Source organism: Lynx rufus, unplaced genomic scaffold (assembly GCF_022079265.1).
Source record: "Lynx rufus isolate CCGP_SWC_20201006 ecotype Redwood Valley unplaced genomic scaffold, mLynRuf1.p SCAF_8, whole genome shotgun sequence".
Lineage (NCBI taxonomy): Eukaryota > Metazoa > Chordata > Mammalia > Carnivora > Felidae > Lynx > Lynx rufus.
The window spans coordinates 24,958,455-24,979,929 of NW_025814896.1; the positions used below are offsets into that span (position 1 = coordinate 24,958,455).

Below are 21,475 nucleotides of genomic sequence, written 5' to 3' on the forward strand. Positions count from 1 at the left end.
TGTGTATTTGGCTGCTCTACCCCACTGGTCAGTCCTCTACAAAGCTCCTCCTTGCTCATAGTGGTAGATTGTTTGGATCTTCCACCAGGTGTGCTTTGATTTGCTTGTTGAAGTAACCCTGGGAAAAAGGAAAGGGTAGGGAACCTGATTCCATACAAAGAGAAAAATGAAAGGGGCAAAAACGAAAACAAAAACAAGCAGAGAATCAAAGGAACTATAAGGCTTAATCCAGAGAGAGAAATAAATAAATAAAATATGTATTTTATATTTTATATAAATTTATATTTAATATAAATATAAATATTTTATGTTTATATTATGTAGATAGATAGAGATATAGATATAAAGAGGAAAAAAAAAGAGAGAAACAGACTAACATATAAAACCACAGGAGACTTGTCCAGTGGTGCCTAGGACTGGTGGCTGTGCTGGTCTGGAAAAGAGGCCATCTGGTTTGTTCAGTGTCAGTCCCACTCCCGTAGATAAGCTGTTGGCAGGCTCAGAGGGGCAGGGTTTGGTTTAAGTGGGTCCCGCCTCCACTGGGGGCCACTGTACTGGTCACTGAAGCTCCACCATATTGGTGATGGAGAGAAAAATGGCAACACCCCTATCTTCCCTACTCAGACCCGGTGTCTCAAACCATGGTGTTCAGGCAGCCCTCACAGGCAGTCAGCTTTCCCTGCTCCACAGTTCTCCTGCACCTCCTAGGCAATAGGCTGGGATTCAAAACCAAGTGCGCTAAGCAGCCCAGCACCACACGGATTCTTTTCTGATGTAGTGCCACTCAGCCTTGCTGACAAAGGGCCTTTGGCGGGCACCTGCAGGGTCTTCTGTCCTTGGGGATGCAATAACCCCTCTTCCCACAGTACTCAAGGAAGGGGACTGTTCTCTCCCAGTGTGACCCCAAGATTCACTACCATGCCCAGGGGCTGGCTCCCCTCCTGCCCCCCTACCACCAGGTGTGCGCCCACAGCCAGCACAAAAGTCACACAATTTGAAAACTCCAATCTTCAGCTCCTGAAGCTGTTTACAAAGTAGAAACTGACACTCTCTGTATTTTTTGTTCCCCAGTCCATGGTCCAGAGAGGTTTTTCTCTTGTACTAATTCAATACCACAATCTACAGCCTCTCTTTCTCTCCCTTTTGTGTCTCCACAGAAGGGTTTCCCTCCCCTCTGCCTACATTGTTTTATCTCCCCCAATTTGCATACATGCACCTCTGTCCCACCAAGCTGTCTCCCTCCACCTGTGGAGATCTTTCTGTCACTCTGCAGAATGATTTCCCGGGTATTCCAAGTGTTCTGACTTCAATACAGCTGTATTTGAGGGACAAGGGAAATCCCAGTCCCCTACTTCTCACCATCCTAACTCCCCTCTGTATGTTGGTTTTGTATCCTGTAATCTTACTGAATTCATTTAGTTGTAGTTTTTTGGTGGAGTCTTTAGGGTTTTCTATATATAGCATCATGTCATCTGCAAAGAGTGAAAGTTTTACTTCTTTCTTACCAATAGATGCCTTTTATTCCTTCTTGTCTGATTGCTGTGGTTGGGATTTCCAGTACTATGTTAAATAATAGTGATGAGAGTGGACATCCTTTTCTTGTTCCTGACCTTAGGGGAAACGCTCTCAGCTTTTCACCACTGAGAATGATGATAGCTGTGGGTTTTCATATAAAGCCTTTATTTTCTTCAGGTATGTTCCCTCTAAACCTATTTTGTTAAGGCTTTTAATCATAAATGGATGTTGTACTTTGTCAAATGCTTTTTCTGCATCTATTGAAATGATCATATGATTTTTATCCCTTTTTTTATTGATGTGATATATCACATTGGTTGACTTGCAAATATTGAACACCTTTGCATCCCAAGGATAAATCCCACTTGATCATGGTGAATGATTTAAAAAAAAAAATTTTTTTTTAATGTTTATTTATTTTTTGAGAGAGACAGAGACAGAATGCGAGTGGGTTAGGGGCATAGAGAGAGAGGGAGACACAGAATCTGAAGCAGGCTCCAGGCTCTGAGCTGTCAGCACAGGGCCCGATGTGGGGCTCAAACTCACGAGCTGTGAGATCATAACCTGAGCCGAAGTTGGACACTCAACTAACTGAGCCACCCAGGTGCCCCAATGATTTTTTAATATATTGTTGGATTTTGTTTGCTAATATTTTGTTAAAGATTTTTAGATCTATGTTCATCAGAGATATTGGCCTGTAGTTCTCTTTTTTTGTAGCGTCTTTATCTGATTTGGGTATCAGTGTAATTTTGGCTTCATAGAACAAATTAGGAAGTTTTCCTTCCTCTTCTATTTTTTGGAATAGTTTGAGAAGAATAGGTACTAACTCTTCTTTAAATATTTGGTAGAATTCACCTGTCAAGCCTCTAGCCCTGGACTTTTGTTTGCTGGGAGGTTTTTGATTACTGAATAAATTTCATTGCTGGCAATCAGACTGTTCAAATTTTCTATTTCTTCCTGATTCGGTTTTGGGAGGTTATATGTTTCTAGAAATTTATTCATGTCTTCTAGGTTGTCCAGTTTGCTGGCATATAATATTTCATAGTATTCTCTTATAATCTTTTGTATTTCTGTGGTATCAGTTGTTATTTCTCCTCTTTCATTTCTGATTTTATTTTTTTGAGTCCTCTTTTTTAAAAGTCTGGCTACAGGTTTATTGATTTTGTTGATCTTTTCAAACAACCAACTCCTGGTTTCATTGATCTGTTCTTTTGTTGTTTGTTTGTTTCTATTTTGCTTATTTCTGCTCTAATCTTCATTATTTCCTTCCTTCTATTAGTTTTGGGTTTTGTTTTTTGTTCTTTTTTCTAGTTCTGTTAGATGTAAGGTTAAATTGTTTATTTGGGATTTTTCTTGCTTCTTGAGGTATGCCTGTATTGCTATAAACTTCCCTCTTAGAACAGCATTTGCTGCATTCCCCAAATTTTGGACCATTGTGTTTTCATTTTCATGAAACATTTTCATTTGTCTCCATGCATTATTTTATTTCATCTTTTTTTTTTTATTTCATCTTTGATTTCTTGGTTGACTCATTCATTGTTTAGAAGCATGTAATTTAACCTCCATGTGTTCATGTGCTTTCCAGTTTTTTCTTGTGGTTAATTCTAGTTCCATAGAATTGTGGTCAGAAAAGATGTATGATATGACTTCCATATTTTTGAACTTGATCAGAGTCGATTTGTGGCCTAATATGTGATCTATTCTGGAGAATGTTTCACGTGCACTAGAAAACAATGTGTACTTAGCTGTTTTAGGATGGAATGTTCTGAATATATCTGTTAGGTCCATCTGGGTCCAATGTGTCATTCAAAGCCACTATTTCCTTGTTGATCTCCTGTTTGGACGATCTGTCCATTGATGTAAGTGGGGTGTTAAATTCCCCTACTATTATTGTATTACTAGTGATTAGTTCCTTTATGTTTGGTGTTAACTGATTTATATATTTGGAAGCCCACATGTTAGTGCACAAATATTTGCAATTGTTATATCTTCTTATTACATTGTACCAGTTATGATTATATAGTGTCCTTCTTTGTCCCTTGTTACAGCCTTGGTTTGTTTTTTTTTTTAATATATGAAATTTATTGTCAAATTGGTTTCCATACAACACCCAGTGCTCATCCCAAAAGGTGCCCTCCTCAATACCCATCACCCGCCCTCCCCTCCCTCCCACCGCCCATCAACCCTCAGTTTGTTCTCAGTTTTTAACAGCCTCTTATGCTTTGGCTCTCTCCCATTCTAACCTCTTTTTTTTTTTTTTTCCTTCCCCTCCCCCATGGGTTTCTGTTAAGTTTCTCAGGATCCACATAAGAGTGAAACCATCTGTCTTTCTCTGTATGGCTTATTTCACTTAGCATCACACTCTCCAGTTCCATCCACGTTGCTACAAAAGGCCATATTTCATTTTTTCTCATTGCCACGTACTATTCCATTGTGTATATAAACCACAATTTCTTTATCGATTCATCAGTTGATGGACATTTAGGCTCTTTCCATAATTTGGCTATTGTTGAGAGTGCTGCTATAAACATTGGGGTACAAGTGCCCCTATGCATCAGTACTCCTGTATCCCTTGGATAAATTCCTAGCAGAGCTATTGCTGGGTCATAGGGTAGGTCTATTTTTAATTTTCTGAGGAACCTCCACACTGCTTTCCAGCCTTGGTTTTTTTTTTTTTTTTAATTTTTTTTTTCAACGTTTATTTATTTTTGGGACGGAGAGAGACAGAGCACGAATGGGGGAGGGGCAGAGAGAGAGGGAGACACAGAACCGGAAACAGGCTCCAGGCTCTGAGCCATCAGCCCAGAGCCCGTCGCGGGGCTCGAACTCACGGACCGCGAGATCGTGACCTGGCTGAAGTCGGACGCTCAACCGACTGCGCCACCCAGGCGCCCCATCCAGCCTTCGTTTTAAAGTCTATTCTTACTATATAAGTATTGCTACTCTGGCTTTCTTTTCACTTCCATTTGCATGACAATGTCTCTCCATCCCTTCACTTTCAATCGGCAGTTGTCTTTAGGTCTGAAATTAGTCTCTTGTAGGCAGCATATAGTCTTATTTTCTTATCCATTCCATCACTCTATGTCTTTTGATTGGAGTATTTAGTTCATTTACATTCAAAGTAATTCTTGATATGTGTGTATTTATTGGCATTTTTAAAACTTGTTTTATGGTTGTTTTTGTAGTTCCTCTCTGTTCCTTTCTTCTGTTGCTCTCTTCTCTCATGATTAGTTGGCTTTATTTAGGGAAATACTTGGATTCCTTATTCTTTATTTTTTTACATACCTATTACTGTTTTTTGATTTGTGGTTATTATATGGTTTATATATAACATCTTCTGCATATAGCAGTCTATATTAAGCTGATAGTCACTTAATTTTGAACTCATTCTTTACTCCTCTCTCTCCATGTTTCAGATATTTGATATCATAGTTTACATCATTTTATTTTGTGCTTCTCTTGACTGATTCTTACAGGTATACTTTTTTTTTGACTGATTCTTACAGATATACTTTTTTTTCCTCTTATGCTTCCTATTTTCCTTACTCTTCCTTATGGTTTTTGTTTTCCATTTACAAAGTCCCCCATATCATTCTTGTAGGGCTGGTTTAGTGGTCATGAATTCTTCTAACTTTTGTTTGTATGGAAAATTCTTTATCTCTTCTTCCATTCTGAATGATAGCCTTGCTAGATACAGTATTATTGGTTGCAAATTTTCCCTTTTCAGCACTTTGAATATATTGTGCCATTCTCTTCTGGACTGCAAAGTTTCTGCTAAAAAATCAGCAGATAGCCTTATGGGGTTTCCTTTGTATATAGTTGTCTCCTTTTCTCTTGCAACCTTTAAAATTATTTTTTTATCACTATTTTTCGCTATTTTAATTACTATGTGTCTTAGTGTGGACCTTTTTGGGTTGAATTTGGTGGAGGATTTTTATGCCTCCTGAATCTGGATCTCCATTTCCCTCCTCAGATTCAGGACATTTTCAGTTATTATTTCTTGAAATACATTTGCTGCCCCAATTTCTCTTCTCCTGGGATCCCTATAATGCAAATGTTATTATGCTTGATGGAGTCACTGAAATCTCTAAGTCTATTCTCATTATGCCGTATTTGTTTGTCTCTCACCTGTTCAGTTTGACTGATTTATATTATTCTATCCTTCAGGTCACTTATATATTCCTCTGCTTCCTGTAACCTACTAGTTACCCCATCTAGTGTACTTTTAATTTCATTTATTGAGTTCTTCATCTCTGATATGTTATTTTTTTCTATCTCTTTGTCAAGGGTCTCACTTATGTCCTCCACTCTTTTCTGAAGTCTAGTGAGTATCTTTATGATCATCACTTTAAGTTCTTTATCAGGCATATTATATATTTCTATTTTGCTTAGATTTCCTGTTGTGATTTTGTCCTGTACTTTTTGTCTTCTGTCTCCTCATTTTGTCTACCTCTCTGTGTCTGTTTCTATGTATTAGGCAAGTCAGCCATATCATTTGCTCTTGAAAGTAGTGGCTTTATGTGGAAGAGGTCCTGTAGTACCCTACAGTGCAGTGTCTCCTGTTCACCAGAACCTCACACTTCAGGGGAATCTATGTGTGTTGCTTGCATCCTGCTGTTGTGTCTGAGTTACTTTTTCTTTCAGTTCAGATGTCTGCACTGACTCTCTGCCTGTTGTGGCCTGTGCTTGCTCTCTGTGGTGTAAGTAAGAACCCAGGAATCCATCTCTGAGGCACTTTAGGGCTCTGGGGTAGTGTGGGGGTGTTAGCAAAATTTGTGCTGAGCCAACAGTCCTAGGCCAGAGCTCCTGAAGCACAGTGGCTATGGTGGCCAGAGGCACATGACTTCTATGTGTGTGTGGGTGGGCAGGGTTCATTCATATTAAAATTTGCACTTAGCCCAGGGCAGTGGCCATCAGTCTTGGAGTGGGGCAAGTCCTCAGGAGAACACTGGGTCAGGCACACTGTTATCAGGTATTCTATTCTATTCTATTCTATATTTTATGAGAGAGAAAGAGAGAGAGCAGGTAAGAGGAGCAGAGGGAGAAAGACAGAATCCCAAGCAAGCTCCACACAGTGCGGAGCCCAATGCTGGGCACCATGCCACAACCATGAGATTATGACCTCAGCTGAAATCCTCAGACACTCAATCAACCGAGCCACCCAGACACCCCTAGCCAATCATCTTTTATGAACATCTAGGTTGTTTCCACTTTTTCAGAATTATAAATGACAATGTGTAAACTTCCATATTTATGTATTATTATGGGCTTATCTGATTACTTGATTGAAATAAAGAAGTAGAATTGATGGGTCAAAATGTATACCATTTAAAATTTGATAAGTTATTGCCAAATTGCCTTCTACAAAAGTTGAATCAGTTTACCTTCCCATTAACACTTGGGCTGTGCAGTGTTGGTATAGTGGTGAGCATAGCTGCCTTACATTAACACTTGAATCAGATTAAGGTAACAAATTGGTCCTGTATTGAGGTATTTCACAAGAGCAAATACTAAATCTCTCCAGAGAGGATAATGTCAACTTAGATCACACAAAATTCACACATATAAGTAAAGCCCTGCCAAAGACGGGCTCTTAAAAATTACAAAATGCACAATGAAATATTCCACAATAAGCAAGAGTCAGCCTATGAGCTCATCAACAGACACCATAAAGAGAGTGAAAAGGCAAGCCACAGATGGGAAAAAAATAATTACAAAACACATATCTGTTAAAGGACTTGTATCCAGAATATATGGTAAAATAAAAAACAAAGGGAGACCAGTGCTCACTTTGGCAGCACATATACTAAAATTGGAACAATACAGAGATTAGCATGGCCCCTGCACAAGGATGACACGCAAATTCATGAAGTGTTCCATGTTTTCTTAAAGACTTTTAATGAAAAAACAGCAAATGGTCAAAAAATAATGATCATTTGAAACATCCTATTTTGGAGGTAACTTGGTTTTATGGATGCTGAAATATTAGGTGAAATACAGCAATTAAATCTTTTTTTTTTTTAATTTAAAAACCCAAAAAACAAAAAACGTTACAAAACAAAACAAAAAAAAACAAAGGGAGATCAGCCTTTAAAAATTCCCTGAGAAGACAAAATCAGTTTAGTCATATATAAAGCTTAATTTAGCTTATTTTATAAGATTAACTTGACCTGGGTCATTTCTTGCTTATGCCTCGGAAAATCATAAGCAAAACTTTAACTGTTTCCCAAGCTTGATATGAGGTAATTACTAACCAATTCTCTACTATTTAAAAAAATTCTAATATTATAACCAGTCACTGTGAAGAATAAATAGTCACTGCTTTCTCATTACATAAGCTACTTTATACACCCCTGAGATTCATTCCATGCTTTGGTTTCAGTGCTCCCAGTTTGCAAACTGTCTTTTTGGTGTGTGCATGATAAATTTTTACTATTTACTGCTTTAGTGATTCATTGGTTTTACTGAACTTTTGATAGTATAAAGAATTCTTACTAATCTATAAAGACAAGAGACAACAACCTAATTTAAAAACTGAGCAAAAAAAGTCTGAAAATGTCACAAAAGATATCCAAATAGCCAACATATATATATGAAAAGATGCTCAACATTATTACTCATCTAGGTAATGTAAATAAGAACTAAAATGAGATACCACTACATGTTTGCCAGATTGGCTACAATTAAAAGGCTGATAATACCAATTGTTGATGAATACATGGAATCACTGAAATGCTTGTACATTATGAATGGGAGTCCAAGATTATACAGCCAGTTTAGAAAACTGATTGGAGTTTCTTTTCTTTTCTTTTCTTTTTAATTTTAGAGAAAGAGAGAGAGTGGGGGCAGGGAGACGGCAGAGAGAGAGAGAGAGAGAATCTCAAGCAGGCTCCATGCATGGAGCTCCAGCATGGAGCCTGATGTGGGACTTGATCCCACAAACCTGGGACCATGACCTGAGCCGAAATCAAGAGTCAGACACTCAGCCAACTGAGCCACCCAGGTACTTCCTGATTGGAGTTTCAATGAAATTAAACATTTTTTCAAAATTGATGTAGGAAATAAAAACCTTAGATATAGGAAGCATAAAGGATACTAAGCATATTAATAAACCTAAATCCATACCTAGATACATTACAGTGAAATTATCAAAACCTAAGGGAATATGTTAACACAACCAGAGAAGGTCTAGAAACAATGACCTACCCAGTAGTAATTAGAATCTCTAATGCCCAGGGGAGACTGGGTGGCTCAGTCAGTTGAGTGTTGGACCCTTAATTTCAGCTCAGGTCATGATCTCATGGTTTGTGGGTTAAAGCTGTGCATTGGTTTCCACGCTGACAGTATAGAGCCTGCTTGGTATTCTCTCTCTCCCTCTCTCTCCTTCTCTCTCAAAATAAAATAAAATAAAATAAAATAAAATATAAAATAAAATATATAATATAAAATATAAAATAAAATATAAAAAATAAAATACAATATGATTGGCTAAGAGTCTGAGTTCTTTTGTTTGTTCATTTGTTTTGTTTTTAAATTCCACATATAAGTGAAATCACATATTAGTTGTCTAGTTAGTTGACTTATTTCACTTAGCATAATACCCTCTACATCCACCCAAATTATCACAAATGGCAAATCTCACTCATTTTACAGCTGAGTAATATTCCATTATGTGTACATACCACATCTTCCTTATCCATTCATTTATCACTGTACACTTAGGCTGCTTCCATATCTTGACTATTGTAAGTAATGCTGCAATAAACATGTGGGGTGCACACATCTTTTTGAATTAGTATTTTTGGTTTATTTGGGTAAATATCCAATAGTGTAATTACTGAATCACATGGTATTTCTATTTTTAATTTTTTGAGGAATTTCCATACTGTTTTCCATTGTGATTACACCAATTCACATTCCCACCAACAATGCACAAAGGCTCCCTTTTCTCTACATCCTTGCCAACATTTGTTATTTCTTGTATTTTTGATATTAGCTTTCTGACTAGGGTGAGGTGATATCTGGTGGTGGTTTTGATATGTACTTTCCTGATGATTAGTGATGTTGAGCATCTTTTCATCTGTCTGTTGGCTATCAGTATGTCTTCTTTGGAAAAATGTCTAGTCAGGTCCTCTGCCATTTTTAAATCAGGTTGTTTGGAGCTTTTTGGTGTTGAGAACAAACTGGTGGTTAGCCAGAGGGGATGTAGATGGGATGATGGGAAAAATAGGTGAATGGGATTAAGAGGTACAAACATCTAGTTATAAAATAAGTAAGCACAGAGATGAAAAGTACATCATAGGGAATATAGTCAATAGCACTGTAATAATTTTGTATAGTGACTACACTTCTCCTGGTGAGCATGAGTAATATGTAGAATTGTTGAATCAATATGTTGTACACCTGAAACGAATATAACACTGTATGTTAATTACACTTCAATTTTAAAAATCTCAGAATTGAACTGAAAGTTGTAGTGAATGCTAAATTAAGTTAAAATGAGAGCAAGTGAAATGAAATATAAAATATGATTTAAAATTATCCTTGCAAACTAAATATGTACTTTTAATTAAATGTTTTCTGTTAAGATTTAAAAAAAAAGATTGGTTAAATAAATTACAATATATCTACACAATGATATACAGAATGGCCACAGAATCCAGAAACACAGATTTATTAAAAATCAGACATTTATCCCCTTCTTGTGCACCCACTTCTTCTGGTGTACAACAAAGGGACAGGCTTATTTGGTGAAACCAGTGCCACAATCAACTGAGGCAATGCACTTCAGATGCATATGCAGGGATTGAGGGAAATACTGCATTTATGCATCATGTTCATTGCAATTTGCACAGCTCATTGAACGCTACATTGCTAATGAAGGACAACACACCGAACATATCATATTGATTTGATATTATAATATCATATCAATAAATCAATTGTTATGGGTATTTGCCTATTTTTCCAGAGTTTTATAGTTCCTCCTTATAAGAAGAAGAAAGATTTATTAGTACTGGCAAAAAAAGACCACAATTTATTAATGGAAAAAATTATAGAATAGAATGCATCGTATAATGCCAGCTTTGTAAAAACATGTGTGTGTGTATTTGTATACGCATAGTAAAAATTCTGGAGGGCTTTCATATTTTATTTCCATATTGTTTCATTTTATGAGCCTTTATTTCCTTTATAACCAGAAAACCAATATAAATTTCCATTATGAAAAACTTGAACAAACAATAGTCGAAGCCGTGCTTGGGGTTAAAAGACAGTTGTCAATGTCTATAAACTGACCAATGCCTTCCTCGTTCCAAGCCGTCTCTGTGTGAATGCTGGGACTGAGGCAGAAGGGAAAGAGGTTTTAGTGAAAAATCCAGAAAGTGAGGATGAAGGACTCCAGGTATTGAGAAAGGGAAAGAGAGGGGGTACCTCTATTTGTAAAATTAAGTAGTAGAGTCAGGATATAAAGAGCTTAGATCTACCTGGAGGCAAGGAAAGTTTACCAGGGTACTGGATCCTGTTTTTTCCACATTTCTCTCTGACCTCTAATTGTTCATAATCCCAAAAAAGGGTGGAGGAGATGCTGGTGGTATGAATTCTTTATCCTCCTTTCACTTTTTAGATCGAGACTCATGGGGCGCCTGGGTGGCTCAGTCGGTTAAGCGGCCGACTTCAGCTCAGGTCATGATCTTGTGCTCTAAGAGTTCAAGCCCGGTGTGAGGCTCTGTGCTGACAGCTCAGAGCCTGGATCTGCTTCTGCTTCAGATTCTATGTCTCTCCCTCTCTCTGCCCCTCCCATGCTCATGCTCTGTCTCTGTCTCTCAATAACAAATAAAAATATTTAAAAAAACATTTTTTTAATTTAGATCCAGACTCAGGACCAAATAAGTATTAATTAGTGAGAGGAATAAGAGAGCAGGGCACTTCTGCAGGGCCTATCCAGCGATCATCTTAACTATGGCTGTATAGTTTTCAAGGTTCTCATCCTAGAATCAGGTCTGTAGGAACATTTTCAACCCATCTCACTGGGAATACATGAGGTTTACTATCCCTAGGTAACTCTTTTTTTTTTTTAACTAATGTTTATTATTTATTTTTGAGAGAGAGAGACAGAGCGTGAGAGGGGGAAGAGGCAGAGAGAGAGGGAGACACAAAATCCGAAGCAGGTTCCAGGCTGAGCTGTCAGCACAGAGCCTGATATGGGGCTTGAACCCACAAACCATGAGCTCATGATCTAAGCTGAAGTCAGCCACTTAATCGACTGAGCCACCCAGGTGACACCCTAGATTACTCCTTGCACAACAGTTAGGTTTTATTACTGTCATTCTTACCAGATGCCATTTGCAGTTTGAGAGCTTGGAGTTTTGTTTTTTGTTCGTTTGTTTTTTAAATAATTGCCTATCTTTCTAACTTCTCTCTATATCTTCCTGAGCAACTTCTCCAGTGTTTCTGGTCCTCTTCTTGTCAGCCACAAATGTAGTCAATATGAGGTCCATTATTTATATAAAGATGTAATTTCTATAACAACATGATCAATTATTTCTATATATCTCCATATCTCATATAAAGAGATTTAAGATTATTGATACATTCAGTTAATACAGAAGACTGCAATCATATTATAGATCCAATTATGTATTGAAAGAGCCTGGTATGTTGTAGGCCCATACTGAAGTTAGCTTCCTTCCAAAGAGAGAAATAAATATGTATTGCCAACTCTAAAAGGAAACATGCAATCTTGATATAGCCAAAGATTTCTGAAGACACGGAAGCATTAATAAAAGAAAAAATTGATAACTTGGAATTTATAAAAAGATAAAACTTTCTGCTTTTCAAAACATACTCTTAAGAAAGTGAAAAGGCAAGCCAGAGACGGGAAGAAAATATCTGCAACACATATATCGCACAAAGGACTTATATCTGGAACACATTACAAAAACTCTTACACCTCAAGAAGATGGGCAAAACAACTGAACAGATATTTTACAACATAAGCTACATGAATGGCTAAAAGAACATAAGAAAAGATACTCAACTCTACTAGTCAACAGGAAATTGTAAATTAAAACCACAATGAGATATCATTTCACACTCACTAGAATATGTAAAACTAAAACAATGCAATACCATACAAATGGCCAGAATGCCAGTAAGTCAATCTGGGCAATAATAACACTGTAAGAAAACCATTGGTATGAAAGATGAGGAAAAGGTAATGGTCTAGTCCTGGAGACTAGGTTTGAATGATAAGAGTAAACTGGTTGGTTTGGGACTAAAGAGGGATCAAAAGCAGGGAAAACAATGGAATTTGACAACCCTAAAACTCAAGGAATTAGAAGGGGGCAGGGAGTAGGAAGAGGGTATCAGATCCCAGACTTAAAATACCCCTTTATTTGCTGGTTATAGACCTGACCTGCACAATAGAATAGGGAAAAGAGAGTAAATATGCAGAGGTTGTATGATTTATTCTTTGTTTCAGATATTTGTCTAATGAATGGGTAGAGGATTGGATTTAAATATTTTAGCTATTGTGGTAAGTATCATTGTTCACCAAATATTCCAGTTTCTCTTCCTACTATATATATCCCTCTTTGCAAGATTATACATTCTGCCCCATTGAATTCAGGTGGCCACATGTATTAGTTATCTACTGCTGTGTGACAAATTACTCCAAAACTGAGCAATTAAAAACAATAAATATTTAATATCTATTTCACAGTTTCTATGAGTCAAGAATTTGGGAGTGGGAGTAGCTTAGCTAGTTATTTCCGGCTTAGGGTCTCTCATGTGGTTATAGTCAAGATGTTTTCTAGGGCTGCAGACATTTGAAAACTTGACTGGAGTAGGAAGATCCTCTTCCAAGAAGGCTCATTTATATGGATGTTGGCAGGATATCTCTGATCCTCAGTGACTACTGGTGAAGGGCCTAAGGTCCTCACCATACGGGTCTAATCATTGGGTTATTTTAGTGTCCTCGTGACGTGGGCAGTTGGCTTCCTCAAGATTGAGTAAACTAAAAGAGAGATCAAGGAAGAAGTTGCAATGCCTTTTATGACCGTCTTGGAAGTCACACATCATCACTTCTGCCATCATGTATTTGTTAGAACCAAGTGACTAAGTCCAACACTCAAAGGGAGAGAAATTAGGCTCTACTTTCTGAAGGAAGGAATTTCAAAAAATTTGTGGACATACTTTGAAAACCACCACACCTGCTGATTTTGCCTTTGCTGAATATACCAGGTCACTTTTTCTACTACTCTGTCTTTATATATTAAGAGCTGAAACACAAGAGAGAACACAATGCTCAGTATTCCCACTGACCCAACACAATTATGACCCTGAGAGTTGGTTTCACTTCTTGCATTCTCTGAATTTCTATTTTTACAAAAGCATTAGATCATAGATTTATTTACTGATGTTAGATAAGATATAGCCATATGAAGATGATATAAATCAAAATACATATGTTCAATCATAGAGTGGTCTTTTAGGTCCATAAAATTAGGATTTATCTGGTAACATCCCAGGCACAGCACAAAGTACTATACATAAACCATATTATACTAACTTTAAATGTCTCTAATAGATATACATATGCATATTAATATGGCTGGTCTGATTCGTTTTTGGTTACTATTTGCATAGAATGAGTCTTTTCATCTTTTCACTATATTCAGGTCTAACATGGGTCTCTCATGGAAAGAATATAGATGAATCATTTTTAAAATCAATTCTACCAGTCTCCACCTTCTTATTGGAGTATTTAGTTCATGTACATTTAAATAGTTACTGACCAATCCCTATCAAATAACGCCAGCATTCTTCACAGAGCTAGAACAAACAATCCTAAAATTTGTATGGAACCACAAAAGACCCCAAATATCCAAAGCAAATCTGAAAAAGAGAACCAAAGCTGGAGGCATCATAATTCTGGACTTCAAGCTGTATTACAAAGCTGTAATCATCAAGACAGTATGGTACTGGCACAAGAACAGACACAGATCAATGGAACAGAATAGAGAACCACAAAACGGACCCACAAACATATGGCCAAATAATCTTTGGCAAAGCAAGAAAGAATATTCAATGGAAAAAAGTCTCTTCAGCAAATGGTATTGGGAAAACTGGACAGTGACATGCAGAAGAATCAACCTGGACCACTTTCTTACACCATACACAAAAATAAAATGGATGAAAGACTTAAACGTAAAACAAGAAGCCATCAAAATCCTAGAGAAAACAGGCAACAACCTCTTTGTCCTCAGCTGCAGCAGCTTCTTGACATGTCTTCAGAGGCAAGGGAAACAAAAGCAAAAATGAACTATTGGGACCTCTAAGATAAAAAGCTTCAGGGCACCTGGGTGCCTCAGTCAGGCTCGTGGGTTTGAGCCCCGCATTGCGCTCTGCTGTAGTGGTGCAGAGCCTCCTTGAGATTCTCTGTCTCTCTCTCCCTGTACCCCTCCCTCACTCACACTGTCTCTGTCTCTCTAAAAATAAATAAATAAACTTAAAAAAAAAAAGATAAGCTTCTGCACAGCGAAGGAAACAATTAGCAAAACTAAAAGGCAACCTACAGAATGGGAGAAGATATTTGCAAAATACATATCAGATAAAGGGTTAGTATCCAAAATCTATAAGGAACTTATTAAACTCAACACCCAAAAAACAAATAATCCAGTGAAGAAATGGGCAGAATACAGGAATAGACACTGTTCCAAACAAGACATCCAGATGGCTAACAGACACATGAAAAAATGCCCAACATCAAATGTATCATCAGGGAAATACAAATCAAAACCACAATGAGATACCACCTCACACCTGTAAGAATGGCTAAAATTAACAGGCAACAACAGGTGTAGGCGAGGAGGCGGAGAAAGAGGAACCCTTTTGCACTGCTGGTGGGAATGCAAACTGGTACAGCTACTCTGGAAAACAGCATGGAGGTTCCTCAAAAAATTAAAGATAGAACTACCCTATGACCCAGCAATTGCACTACTAGGTATTTATTCAAAGGATACAGGAGTGCTGATTTGAAAGGGCACATGCACCCCAATGTTTATAGCAGAGCTATCGACAATAGTTAACATATGGAAAAAGCCCAAATGTCCATCGACTGATGAATGGATAAAGAAAATGTGGTATATATTTACAATGGAGTATTACTCGACAATCAAAAAGAATGAAATGTTACCATTTTCTTTTTTTTTAATTTTTTTTTACATTTATTTATTTTTGAGAAACAGAGTGAGACAAAGCATGAGTGGGGGAGGGGCAGAGAGAGAGGGAGACACAGAATCTGAAACAGGCTCCAGGCTCTGAGCAAGCAGCAGCATAGAGCCTGATGCGGGGCTCGAACCCACAAACTATGAGATCATGACCTGAGCTGAAGTCAGATGCTCAACCAACTAAGCCACCCACGTGTCCCTGTAATGTTACCATTTTCAACAACATGGATGGAAATAGAATGTATTCTAAACGAAATAAGCCAGTCAGAGAAAGACAAATATCACATGACTTCAATTTAAAACAGATGAACATAAGGGAAGGGAAGCAAAAATAATATAAAAACAGAGAGAGAGAGAAACCATAAGAGACTCTTAAATACAGAGAACAAACTGAGGGTTGCTAGAGGGGGTTCAGGTGGGGGAAAAGGCTACATGGGCGAGGGGCATTGAGGACCCTTGTTGGAATGAGCACTGGTGTTATATGTAAGTGATGAATCACTAAATAAATAAATAATCACTGATAACTTGTGAGGATAGCATACCACATACAGTTGTCAAATCACTATGTTGTATACCTGAAAATAATGTAACATTGTGTGTCAACTATACTTCAATTTTAAAAAGAAATAAAAAATAATAATTACTGATTAAAAAAAGAAAACCACCATACCATATCATTTGCTCTAATAAAATTGGTGGCATATATGAGGTCTAGGTAGAAGCTTTAAGGGCCTGTGAGTGGTTTGCCTGTGAGTGGTTTTCTTCTTCCATAAGACAGGCAATATCTCAGATAGAAAGCCTGGGTCCTAGAGTAAAGATGATGTATCGGTACCTGGGTGGCTCTAGTAGGTTGAGCATCTGACTTCAGCTCAGTTTGGGATTTCACGATTCGTGGGTTCAAGCCCCATGTCAGGCTTTGTGCTTTTGCCAAGTCTGCTTCAAATTCTCTCTCTGCCCTTCCCCCACCCCAACTTGCATGCTCTCTCTTGCTCTCTCTCTCTCTCAAAAAAAATGAACATTAAAAAAATTTTTTTTGAGATGATGTAGAACAAAGCTACAGTCAGTTCACAATACTATGAGTGAGAAGTAAACCATTGCTGCTGTAAATCATTAAGATTTGGATGTTGTTTGTCATTACAGCCTAACCTAGCCTATCATGATTATTTACAATAATGGTAGGTATTATTATCCTCAATGTACAGAAGCATAGAGCTATCAGGGTGGCCTTTTCCCCACGTTCCACTTCATCTCTCCAAATCTTTAATCTATACAGAAATAGTTTCTTTGGAGCGCAAAATAAACAAACAAAACCTAGCAGATTCAGACAGTTCCAAGATTAGAAGAGATATTATAGATCATTTAACTAAAGTATCTTTTAAGAATCCTGAGTTCAGCATCCTTCCTAATTGTACAGCTTCTGATCAAAACACCACCTGTAATAAGAACTTATTACCTATTAGTGCAGTCTATTCTATCTTTGTACTATTAAGATTACAGGAAAATTCTTCCTTATATTCAGCTAATCCCGATTCCCTGCAAGTTTTACCCACTGGTCCTGGTCTTGGAGCCTCACAGATTAAATCTAAATCCTTTTCTATTTGATTGGCTTTCAGATAGTTTGAGACAATTCTACATTATCTTGGATCTCTCTTTATCACCCTTATCCCTTAAAATTCACAAAATATCTGTCCTGTTTTTATTGCTGTAGGGTTCTAATAATGGTTTTTTGTGCATTTCCTCCTAGGTAGCATTTGTGCATTTTAACACCTTGATCCCAGATAGTCAAACTAATAATGAGAATTTTAGAATACAAGAGAGGTCAGTGAGGAAGATAGTACATGCCACTGTGGAAGAAACAAAATTGTTATAGCCTGGTATTCCCAATCATTCTTGGGGAGCAAGAAAGAAAAGTTCACAAACCTCTTCCTAAGTTTCATATAGTGCACTTTAATGAAATGAAATATCTTTTTATTCAATAAAACAATGTAAATGTTTTATTTTAACTGGCCAATAAGGAAACATTAAAGGCAAAACTTTTTTTTTCCTTAGCCTGTAACACTCAGAAACAGGATCAACTCTTTCTCCAAAACAAATGTGTTAATTTAAATCTGTCTGAAAAGAAACAAAAGGGAGGAGAAAGCTGTATTCTGTTCACTGACACCCTTAAAAATTATTATGTTTAGAACAATACTTTTGGCCTTATTTAGGGCTATACCAAGGAACAAAGCAAGGATAAACAGCATAAAAACGAAGTCAATGTGGTAGTATGAAAAGAAGAAATGAGTGGAAGACTGCAGAGGGGGAATCTAGTTTCTGCTTTGCCACTGCCTGGACATGTGACATGCATAAACTGCTTCACTTCTCTGGACCTCAGTTTCCTTATCTGTAAAATGTTGTAAATGGAATAGATGGCTTAGAAAGTCTTTCAGCTTTTTTCATGATAAGATTAAAAAATTTTTTTAATGTTTATTTATTATTCAGAGACAGAGAGACACAGAGCGTGAGCAGGGGAGGGTCAGAGAGAGGGGGGAGACACAGAATCTGAAGCAGGCTCCAGGCTCTGAGCTGTCAGCACAGAGCCTGATGCGGGGCTCAAACTCACAAACTGCGAGATCATGACCTGAGCCGAAGTCAGTCGCCCAACCAACTGAGCCACCCAGGTGCCCCAAGTTTAATTTTTTTTAAGTTTTATGTATTTAAAGGGCACCTGGGTGGCTCAGTTGGTTAAGCTTCCAACTTTGGCTCAGGTCATGATCTCGGGGTTCATGAATTTGAGCCCTGCATCAGGCTCTGCACTGACAGTGTGGAGCCTGCTTGGGATTCTCTTTCTCTCCCTCTCTCTCTCTGCCTCTCCCCCACTTGCACTCTCTCTCTCAAAATAAATAAATAAACTTAAAAATTATTTTAAAGTTTTATTTATTTAAGTAATCTCTACACCCAACATGGGGCTCAAACTCACAACCCTGAGATCAACAGTCAGACACTCTTCGAACTGAGCCATATGTTTAATTTTAACTCAAAGAGGTATATACAATTTTCTAGTATGGAGGAATGGAACCACTGGTATACTGGTAAATGTTTGATAATAATATAAATGTTTAACAATAATTGGCTTTCCAGGGGGGAAAAAAGCTCTGTTTTGATGTGCAACAAAACAGTGGTGTAAATAATTCTACCATGGCCAGTTTTCAAGCTATGAACTGTTTAACAGCCTGTAGCAAAATTTCTGAAAATTAGCATTCAAAAGCCAGTAAGAGCAGGCTCCAGCACACCAGCAGATAGGACTCCATTTATTCATTTGTCTATTCCGTTAATTCAACAAACACTCCCTGAGTATTTATTATGTGCAGGTATTAAATTAACTGGAATACATAAAGGTGTAAAATTTGGTTCTTGTCCTAAGAGGTTTAGATTCTAGTAAACAGGAAATGAGTACAGACAACTCTAATGTTAGAAAGAACATGACAAATAATATAAAAAGACAGGCATAAATAAAGTACTATAAAAGTTCAGAGGAGAAAGAGACTATTGCTTTGTGAGGTTATTGGGTGGAAGGGACCTTGAGCAAGGAAAAGAGATTTCTCAAAAAGAATAAGGCTACATGTGGGGTGCCTGGATGGCAGTCGTTTGGGCATCTGACTCTTGGTTTCAGCTCAAGTCATGATCTCACGGTTCGTGAGTTTGAGCCCCACATAGGCCTCTGTGCTGTCAGTGCAGAGCCTTCTTGGGACTCTCTCTCTCTCTCTCTCTCTCTGGCCCTCCCCTGCTTATACTCTCTGTCTCTAAACAAACAAACAAACAAACAAACAAACAAATTTTAAAAAAAGAATAAGGCTACATACAGGTATATTTTTTAAAAATTTTTTAATGTTTATTTTTATTTTGAGGAGAGAGAGAGACAGAGCATGAGTGGGAGAGGGGCAGAGAGAGAGAGAAAGAGACAGAATCCAAAGCAGGCTCCAGGCTCTGAACTGTCAGCACAGAGTCCAATGCAGGGCTCTAACCCACAAACTGTGAGATCATGACCTGTGCTGAAATCGCACACTCAACTGACTAAGCCACGCAAGTGATCCAAAGATATTTTTTGTTTAGAAGAGTTATCTAATAGGAAAGAAGTAGCAGTGTATGTTGGGAAACTAGGAACCTGAGAAGAAATACTTAGAGGAAGCTAGAAATAAAGAGGCCAAAAAGTGATTATATAGGTAGGAGAATAATAAAAGCCACCAGGTCAGATGGCTCCACCAAGAAGAACAATCTTAAAATGGAAGGAGTTTAATACCATTATGAGGAAACTGAAGTGCAATTTAGAAAATAAGATAGTAAGGAAGGTTTAGGTCATTCCTAAGAAGGACAATTCTTATAGTTTAGAATTTCATTCCAAGTTTCTTACAGATTTTACCAGTGAGATCATAGAGTTACTCCCAGTAATCACCAGGAATCAAGGACAATAAGGAATCTAGAAAAATGTAAAGGTGGCCTTAATTATTACACATAGGGGAAAAATGATTTGTAGAAATGACAGCCCAGTTAGTGACTTTAATTCTTTGCAATACCCTAAAATGAAACAGATGATTTGTGAACACTTGGAGAAAGGTAAAATATAGAAATGGGTATGAGTTAATTAAAACAAGTCATACCAAATAAATTACACTTCTTGTATGGATATAGCTGGCAAACAGATGAAAGACATCCTCCATTAGTTAGGTATGATGTATCCTGATTTCAGATTTGTATTTGACAGATTATCTCATGGTGACAGTGGTGATACATAGGAGAAATAGGTGCTACTTGAGAAGTACAGTTAGTTGAATTTGTAGCTGTCTACATAGAAGGACCATGTGACCTGGACAAAGGTCTATAGTAATGGGCCACACTTGGCCTTGTCCCTTCAACATTTTTATCAACAAATTAGGGAAAGGTACGTAATCTATGTCTTCAGCATTAATGTTTAACATCAAGATAGGAGATATAACTCAAATGGTGAGTTAGAACCAGACTGAAAAAAAAAAAAAAAAGCCTTCAAAGGTAAACTAGCAGTATGACATAGCTGCTCTAAAAATCAAAAAAGGGGGTGCCTGGGTGGCTCAGTCAGTCAAGCATCAGACTTCGGCTCAGGTCATGATCTCACAGCTTGTGAGTTTGAGCCCCATGTCAGGCTCTGTGCTGACAGCTGGGAGCCTGGAGCCTGCTTCAGATTGTGTGTGTGTCTCTCTCTGCCCCTTCCCTGCTCACGCTCTGCCTCTCTCTCTCTCTGTCAAAAAAAAAAATAAATAAATAAACATTAAAAAAAAATTTTTTAAAGAAAAAAAAAAGTGGTCATATTTAAATGACGTACAATATCCAGGTGCCTAGGTGGCTTAGTCATCAGTTTGTGAGTCATCTGACTCTTGATCTCACCTTAGGTCATAATCTTAGGGTCATGAGTTCAAGTCCAGTATTGGACTCTGTACTGGATGTGGAACCTACTTAAAAAAAAAAAAAAAGATGTAAAATATCTAGGAACTGATCAGATCATATCTGGAAGATGGTATTTAATTACTTAGTCTCTTAGTTTGTAAAATGGGGATAATGATGATACCTATTTAACAGGGTTGTTTGTGACAAAAAAAAAAAAATCTCTAGCTGCCATCTTGCGTCCCTACATGTGTATACCTAATCTCAACTGGTCCACCTGAGACCCCTGAGCACCAACGCTAGTCCCCCGCATGGCCCACATCCACTCCAACAAG

At 37.6% G+C, this 21,475-nt stretch overlaps 1 non-coding gene across 1 annotated transcript; it reads left to right on the forward strand.

The window, feature by feature from the left end:
- The first annotated feature begins 7,297 nt into the window (after nt 1-7,297).
- LOC124504526 (U6 spliceosomal RNA) lies at nt 7,298-7,401 on the forward strand. The gene has a single exon (XR_006960482.1). It is a non-coding gene; the product is annotated as a U6 spliceosomal RNA (small nuclear RNA).
- Nucleotides 7,402-21,475: the final 14,074 nt, after the last annotated feature.